The sequence below is a fragment of the Nannospalax galili genome, unplaced genomic scaffold (assembly GCF_000622305.1).
Source record: "Nannospalax galili isolate Female #2095 unplaced genomic scaffold, S.galili_v1.0 scaffold257, whole genome shotgun sequence".
In the NCBI taxonomy this organism is placed as follows: domain Eukaryota; kingdom Metazoa; phylum Chordata; class Mammalia; order Rodentia; family Spalacidae; genus Nannospalax; species Nannospalax galili.
The window spans coordinates 2,513,268-2,522,496 of record NW_008340854.1 but is presented as its reverse complement, the minus strand read 5'-3'; positions in this window follow the sequence as shown (position 1 = coordinate 2,522,496).

Below are 9,229 nucleotides of genomic sequence, written 5' to 3'. Positions count from 1 at the left end.
TTGGGAGCTTTTATCTAATCCTTAAAAGATTTTAGGGTTACCTCTTGGGGGAGGATGTTAGAGTAGCCAAAACCCCATAAAAGAATAAATAAATAAGAAGAAAGAGTACATGAAGTTATCAGAAAAAAGTGATGAGGAGATATGGGAGGAGTTGGAGGGGAGGGAGTGGGCATGGATTTGATCAAAACACCTTATATGCATGTATGAAATTCTCAATAAATTATTTATTTAAAAAGAAAAAAGAAAAAAAGGAAATATGTATGTCAATGATTTGTTTTAAGATAGTTTTTAATGATTTATTATCAGTAAATGTTTGATTTATATGCCTCTTTTCTATATCTATATACCCAGGTTGAGTAAAAGTTTCTTAGGCAAAAAGAAGTTGTGAGTGGGAAAGCTGAGAAGCCCTACTCTAAACAGTTTCTGTTACAATACCCATCCTGAATACTCACCCTGAATACAGGTTATTACTGAGCTGAGTAAGTGTAGGGAGTGTTGTGCTCTGACCCGGAGACTTGAGAAGACCTAGCAAGAGGGATACTCCAGATGGCTTCCTGCCCATTGGCCCTGCCTCTGGTCACACACCTCAGTGTCTCTATCTGCCACTCATCTTAAACCAGTATACACATCCATGCCTCAGGGGACCCCAAATGGGCCACACTTTGACCAACCCTTCAGGCCCAAGTAGGCAGCCTCTTGGTTGTAGACTTCCCCAGTGGCTTGTCTCCTGTCCCCTACCCTAGCCTTCTCTGTTTTTTTACTCCTCCTGCCTTTGTCTTTTCCCTTTCTGTACTTAGCCTGCAGCCCACCACTCTTACTGGATTCCACTTCTGTCCCCTGTTTGGCCTTTCTTTTCCTGGTCCATCAGCCCCCTGTACCATTCTCCCTGTTACTCCTCCTCCAGAGCTCTGACAGAGTCCTTTTTCCCTCTGTGATCTCTAGAGGACCCTGCTCTTCTGACTAGAGGGATGCCTGTAAGTCCTTTCATTTTACAGCAGAAACCCAGGCCGGAGTGATCCCTGTCCCCTCACCTCTGGGCTATGGAGTGCCCCTGAAGTGCCCTCCTCTATCCCCACATGGCCAGCGGGCTCCCGGGTACAGCAAGTTAGCCTCATCCGCTGTTGTTTATGTAATCCTTCCCTGTAGTAACAAGGTGTTTACTGTTGCACAAACACATTTTGGTTTAATGGCTGACAGTAAAACTGTCTGATAAAGTTTGATTTAGCGAAAGAAAGCAAAATAAATCTGGGGGCACAGAGAACTGCCGGGGACTGCTGGGGCTTTATAGAAGGGACAAGAGAGCACAGGCAGGAGCCGGTCCACACTAGTCTGGCTGTTCTTTCAGCCCCTCTTCCGACTGCCACCTTTTCAGGATGCTGATTGAGATCCCGATCAATTATGAGCTCCAGGTCCTGGCATTTCCTTGAAGCATAAACCTGGCTACCCCCCTTGGCTGCTCTCATGAATGGTCTTTATCCTCTGATACTCAGTGCAATTTGTTTCTTCCCCACAAAGCCTCTTCTGTGGCTCCAGACTAGGTAAAGGTAGTAACGGTGGCCCAGAACATTCCTGAACTAGGAGAACTGGAAACTAGATTCAGCTGAGTCATTTATGAATAGGGAGGCCTTAGGCAAGTCATCTTGCTTTTAGAGATGCCAGTTTACTTAGCTACAAAAGGATCTAAATGCAATATAACATGTAACAGTCCTGGTTATTATTATTATTATCATTATTATTATTTTGGTCTTTTTCAGGCAGCGACCCCCTGTAGCCCCAGGTGGCCTGGAAGTCACTATGTAGACCAGGCTGTACTTGGACTCACAGAGATCCTGCCTCTGCCTCCTGAGTGCTGGGATTAAAGGTGTGTGCCATCATGCCGGGCCAGTCTTGCTTCTTAATAAAATCCTAATCACATTTAAGATGCCCCTGCCTTGCCAACCCTGAAGTCTCATGGGGCACATGCTGGTTGTACTATCTGTTATGTTCTGCTTGCTAAGCAAGGCAGGGCAAGTATCTACTCTTGTAGCGTCATCGATGTTTCAGGTCAGTTAAATAGGTGAGCCTTTCCTCTTCCTCCTTAAATCTGATTAGAAGACTCTAGAGAACCCAAGAGCCTCTAAAGTACCTGGAGCATTCTCCAACTCCTAAATCATCAGAGAGATGTAAGGTAAGGAAATAATGAGACATTACTTTATGAATGTTGGACTGGGAGAAATGGAGTCCAACTTGATGCTGATGACACTAATGCTGCTTCCAGAGGCATCCCTGGGAGGAGTGAGGGGGGGGCAGGGCTATGGGGTTAAGATTCTACCCTATGAACCAGTGCTTCACCTCACACAGGCCCAGGAGGGGATACGGTCTGACATGTGTGTCAGAGCATCATACTAGTGTTGGTTATGGGGTTGGAGCACCTGAGTCCTATCCTAGGGAGTGTAACAAGTCAGAAAGAGATATACAGTATAATATTTGTATCAATTAAAAATACTAAGAAAGAACTGGGGTTGGAGAGATTGGCTCAGCAGTTAAGAGCACTGACTGCTCTTGCAGAGTACCCGGGTTCGATTCCCAGCACCCACATGGCGGCTATGAACTGTCCTTGACTCCAGTTCCTGGGGAATCTGAAGCCCTCTTCTGACCCCCGAGGCAATGCACGACACGGGTGCACTCACATACATGCAGGCAATATACTCATACACATAAAATAAAAATAACAACTAAAATATTTTTTAAAAATACTAAGAACTTTGCAAAAGCGCAACCGAAAAGTACACATCAAACCTATTGAGATAGTTGCAGATAGAGGATGGATGTGAGGTTTGGAGTTAAAATGCAGTTTTTCAAAGGTCTGACATGGTAACCACTTTCTTTTTTAAATTTTATTTACTATTTTTATTTTATGTATGTGTGTATTGCCTGCATGTAGGTAAGTGCACCTGTGTCGTGCAATGCCTGCAGAGAACAGAAGAGATTGTTGGATCCCCTGGAACTGGAGTTATGGAAAATTGTTAGCTGCCATGTGGGTGCTGGGATTCAAACCTGGGTCTTCTGCAAGAATAGTCAGTGCTGTTATCCACTGAGCCATCTCTCTAGCCCGGTAACCACTTTCTTGATTCATCTGATTCCATCCTTAAAACTTTCCTTTCTTTTTTATTTTTATTTTTATTGAATTTTTGTGTATTTCATACAAAAATCATCTTTATACTCCCTTCCCCTTTGGCACCCTCCAATAGCCCTCCCCCCAACTGCAACTCATACATTCTGTCATTTGTGTTAAGTAAGGGCTATCATGTAAAGTTAGTGTCCCCAGATGTTCCTCAGTGCAAGTTCATCCACTGGGGTCTAGTCAGCCTATCTAGAGTCTCTCCCTTTAAGAAGATCAGCTCTTCCTCACCCAGCAGTAATCAGCTGCCAATAATTCTTCGACAAAGATTGGGGCCTGCTGTTCATTTCTGCAGTTCTGCACTGGGTTTTTGTCTGCTTAAGTTTGCATGGGTCTTGTGCATGCTGACAGACACCATTGCTGTAGATTTGTATGAGAAGGGTCCCAGGTGCCTGTAGGACTGTTTCCATATGGTCATGTACCTCCTCCCTGGCCCTTACAATCTTTCCAACCCCCTCTTCTGCAATGGTTTCTGAGCCCTGGATGGGTGGACCTTATAGGAGGCCTGTCCGAGGACCCACACTCTGAAGACTCTTACTCTTCACATTTTGGCCATTTGTGGCCTTTTGTGTTCCTGGCCCTCTGTTGCATGAGGGAGCTTCATTGATGAGAACTGAGAGGTGCATTCGTGTTTTTTTCATCCCTGTTCTATGTGCTGTGAGCCTTAGGTGTAGAGGTTGCATCCTAGATGTGCCACTTAGACTTCGTCAATTTCACAGAGAATCTCTGTGTGTGACCAGTTGTGGAGCTCTGTAATTATATCTGTCTCTTGAAAAAGAAGCTTCTTTGATGGTGACTGGGATACTTGTCTATAAATTTAAGGATCCATATTTTCCATATAGTAAGAAATTACATTTGTCTAGGGATGTGACAGCCTTGGAGTTTTCTCTAAGATCTATGACCGCTCCAGCTATGTGTGTTTGGCTAGGTTTACAGTACCACACATGAGTTTCCCATTGAGTGGGTTTTAAGTCCAGTTAGGTAACTGTTGATTATTTTCAAGATAAAAGTGTCACTACTGCACCAATGTCATTTGCTGTGCTGGTCACTAATTTGGATTTTAGGCCTTGAAGCTGGGGTTAGACCATCAATTGATTTTCTTACTTAGCAGCTTATGTAGTGCTCTGCAAAGCTATGAGAGCTAGCCTTCAGGAGAAGTGGCTTCTAGGTCAGTTCCAACTCCCAATCTTGTGTCTAAAGTATGTCCTGTCTTCAGTAATAGGGTCTTACCGTCAAGTTCTGGGAGGCAATAACCTGTATAATTTTGAGAGTCTCTTGGACTACCCTGGCCAATAACTCAAAGGAAGGTTTCTCCTGTCTGGCACTGTTTCTTGTTATGTAGTCTTCAGCTATACTCACCTACTCATGTAAAAACTTTCCTTTTTCTGTCATCTCTCCTGGTTCCCTTTCCCAGGGCTCCCATCTGAGCATATCAATCTCCTATGAGCTCAGCTTGGTTTAGGCCATGGCTGGCTACCACCAGTTAGCATGAACAAGTATCTCTGCTTAGCCAGATGGGCACTTAGCATATAGCAGTAGCCAATGGGCAGTCCCCACTGATTGGGGGAGAGTGGGGAACCAGATGACTTGAGGAGAACTGCATCCCATTAGTTGTGGAGTCGGGTACCTGGGTGCGACTCGGCAAATGTCTTTTGAAAGAACTGAAGAAATAATGTATCTGCTGCTGCCCAGCCAATGTCCTTATCTCTCTGAGCTTTGATTCCTATTGCTTCAGAATGAAGATAATAATTATAATTCTTCTTTTCCAGGGTCACTGAGAAGATTAGACGACACCATTGCAGTGAAAACAGTTTAAGCATAAAGAGCCATCAGGGCAATAGAGAGAAGCCAGAAAGGCGCACAGAGCTCAAATGCCAGCTCTGCCCTGTGTTCGCTGTGGGACTTGGATAGCACAGTATTTACCAGTCTCAGGTTTTACATTCTCTAAGCTGAGTCCCACTAATGCCAACTGTATCGAGCTGCCCTGAGGGTTGTTAACAATGCAAGTACAGGACCTGCGTGTAATAGATGTTTGAAAGCGGGAGATCTGTAATTCCATTCACTAATTGATAAATAATTGCAGAATAGTGTTATGTGTCCCCTAAAAAACTCACGCATTGAAACCCTAAGACGCCCTAAGGCCACAGTGTTGAGAGAAAAGGCTTGGGAAGGTGGTCAAGTCATGGAGGAGTTCCCTCATGAAGGGATTAGTGTCCTTCTAAAAGAGGCACCAGAGAGCTACCATGTACCATCTACCATGTGAGGACACAGATAAAAGGTGCCATTTATGAACTAGAGAGTGGGCCCTCACCAGTCACTGAATCTGCTGTCGCCTTGATCTTAGACTTCCCAGTATATGAGACCTATGAGAAATAAAAAATTTGTGCAGTGTAAAAGCCACCCAATTTATGGGATTTTGTTATAGCTTCCCAGATGGACTAAGACAAGTATCTATGTTGTGGCAGACAGAGGAGAAGACTGAGGAACTGAGATTTTTCTGTTGTGGAAGAGGAGACAGATGAGTTTATTAGTTATCTTTGGCTACCAAACATATTGCTCTGAAATTTAACAGTCAGAGCAACAAGCTGATCATCCCAGTGTTCCTGTGAGTAGGGAATTCAGGCACAACTCAGGTTTGAGAAGGCAGCTATCAAGGTGTCACCCGGGCTGCATTCATGCCAGGATTTGGAGTGGAGTGGGGGATGAAGGCCACTTCGGGGCTCAGTGGCACTTGGGTCTCTGGCCTTTGCCTTGTGGACCTATTGCGGTTCAGTTCCTCCTGTGGCAGCTGGCTCCCCTCAGAGCCAGAGCACACACCCCAGAAGGAGGTCTGGTGACATAATCTCGGAAGTGATGTCATCTCTGCCTTATTTTGTTCCCTAGAAATAAGTCACTAAATCCAGTCCTGGCTCAAAGGGAAGGAGACGACATATGAATAAAGGGGAATCAACCAGACCATCAGATCAAATCAATCCACATAGGAGCTGTGATGCTCAGGTGTGGTGAAGTTTGCCCAAGATTGGGGATGACTGAGGAATTATTCGCTGGATGCTGGAGAGCATTGGACCTTACTTGGGGAGCACAACCCAGCTATACTTTCTACAAGGACTAGGAACGATCGAGTAACCGGGAACTATTTATTTATCAATGCAGACCCAGCTAGCCTGGTTAATTAGGCCGTCTGACTGCTCTTTCTGGGGTTGTTTTAACTTAAGAGGAAAAGGCATTTATTTATGTGTATTTTTGTCCATGTAAAGCAGTGTGTGCGTGGGTGCGTGGGTGTGTGTGTTCATGCATGCATCTCTGCTTTTATCTTATTTGCCCCTTGGGTCCTGCTCTTCCCCAGGCCTCTAGACCCCTGGGTTCACCTTTCCTCTGCTCCCCCATGCCCTTTGTGGGGAGGTCACGTGTGAGGAAACAAGTCCCACGTGGTTTTAATCATTTTGCTATAAAAGCTGAGCTGCTCTCCGCTTTGATCCAGGCTGAGCTGCTGGAGGAAGGGTTGGGGGCTGGGCTGGGCTGTCCACGAAGCCCTCCGCACATAGCTCCCACATCAGACCACAGCCATAAAATGGAGCACAGCTCATTAATTCTCCCTCTTAACCAGGGCACCTGACAAGAAGTGACTTTGAAAACCCGGAGGATGGATGGGTGAGCGGGTGGGCGGCTCTTGGTCTAGGGGAAGAACATCTGTTTCCAGGTCCCTGGCTGTTAAATTGACATCTTTTTATTTGAAAAATTTCTTTTATTTCCCAACTTCCTGCAATTGGCAAGGTCTCTAGTGCCAGGGGATAGACTCATATGGCTTTGTGGGTGATGTGAGCTGAGTGGCCTTGCTGTCCTGCTGAACAGAACTCTAGGGTGCCACCATGGGCAGCTTGGCCCTCTGTCAATTATTAAACCTGTGTTTGTGTAGAGACCATCAAACTCCATAAAAAAGCAAAATGGCCTTGAAATTGAAAACCCTGTGAGTGTCCTTGAGCCTCCACATGAGACATATTAGTGCCTTGGAGCTAGAAAATTCACTATAAGCCTAGCGTGTTTTATCAAGTCTTGTCTCCTTGAGCCTAGCAATTAAGTTTCCTTCATAAAAAAGACTCAAACCCCTGCTGTCTGCTGCCTCCTTCCTCCTGGAAGCTGGGATCACTATTGGGGACCACAGACCCAGACTTGACCTTTAACCTTGAATTGTCAAAGGTCACTGGCAGAGGCTAGGTTGATCTTTCTCAAGATGAGAGCCTGCTGCTCTTAGGATAGGAGACTGGAAATGGTGGACGGAAGGTTCTATTTAATCTCTGCTTTGCCTTGGGAGCTGTCGGATCACTTTACTATGGCTGTGTGGACATTGTCAACAGGATAGAGAGCAGACAGCTGTCAGTCAGACTTTGAGAAACAAGGGCATAGATGAGTTCTAAAGGACCGTCAAGAGACAGCCACGTTTGGTGCAGCCTTCGGTGTATTCAAGAGTCTGTGCGTGTTTATGCATGCATGCATGGTGCTAGAGGACACGAGTGTGACTGTTGTTGCATTTGTGTCAAAGTGTTGGTTCCACGGTGTGTGTTTCTGAAACTTGTGCCTGTGAGGGAGTGCAGAAAATATCTTTGTCAGGGTGTGATTTGTGTGTTCGGATCATAGAGAATCACCAGATTGAAGTAGTTATAGGCATTTGTTGGACAGCACAATGAAAAGAATTTCCTGAAAGTGACATCTTGGTGGTTGTGCTTTGCCAGGCACTTCGGCACTGCAAGATCTATGTTATTCCTGTTCCTGATTACCTGAAGCCCTCAGTAAAATCATAGGCTCTTCAGTCATACTGCCCGGGTCTCTTTCTCTAGCCTTGTCAAACTGTTTAACCTCTGTGCACCTCAGTTTTCTTATCTCTACAAGAAGAATAAAATAGTACCAGGCTAGAGAATCCATGAAATCGTTTGTGTAAGGCAACTTAAAACTACCTGGTACCGAGTAAGCATTTGTTTAGATGTTGTCAGCAGCACCTCTTGCCACTTCAGTTATTAACCTTTTATCGCAAACCTTGACAGTTTTTCATTCTCCCTCATCTCCCTTCATCACATGATCAGATTCCAGTGAGTCAGTTCTCAGTCCCTTGACCAGAGCTGCTGTACACTTTTCCAGACCGCCCAGGCAGGTGACCTAAATGGGCGTTACTTGGCATGAAGGTACACCTTGACTTCTCAGCGGCTTCAGGTGGAGAGCAGGAGCAGATGAGTGGAAGCAGGAAGGAAGCTGCCAGAACTGGCCCAGGCAGTACACTGCCTTCTATGCCCCCTTCTTTTCCCTCTGTACTGGCTTGGGTGCAAGGCTGTGTCCATTGTTAGCTTCTTACTAGTTTTGAGCCATCCAAGAAAGAAAGGCAATGTCCTGGTCACTTTGGCTTTCCTGTTCCAATTTGAATATATTAAAAGGCCGTGTTCCAGCTGTGTGAATCACAGGCCATTGAAATAAAAAGGTTTTTAACTTTAACCATTAAAGATTTAACTAGTCAATAAATCTAAGTATGTGGGAGGTGTTACCAAACGTTTATTACACTGCTCTTGCTTTTAACTTACCAGCAAATGCCAAGCTTGCACTTGCATGGCAAAGGCCTTCCCCTTATGGTTGAAATTGGGTTGGCCCCACCAAAAACCAAGCAAGGCTCCTCTTTCTTCTCAAATCTGTTTAGGAGTTAAGACGGCTGTATCAGTTTTACAAACCGATTTTCTTGCTGTACAAAAGGCCTGCAATAGCCTCCTGTTGCCAGTCAGAACACGACTGACTGTGTAAGCTAAAAGCCTACTTTCAGCGTGAGCATCTTGGTGCCTATTTTTCCAGAGTCAGATTTTATAAAGGCACAGTGGGAATACACCTTTGGTGAAGAAAAATCCCAAGACCTTTTCTCTTGGTGTCTTCTGAGTGAGTTGGATAGTTTGTATTTTAGAGCCTACTGCTGAATTTTGCCTTGTAATTTTTTTTTACTATTATTATTTACATTGAAGGAAGCATGTCATCTGCACAATAGTAAAACATGTCTTTTAATTTATGAAAACGTAAAAGTGTAGAAGTTAATATATA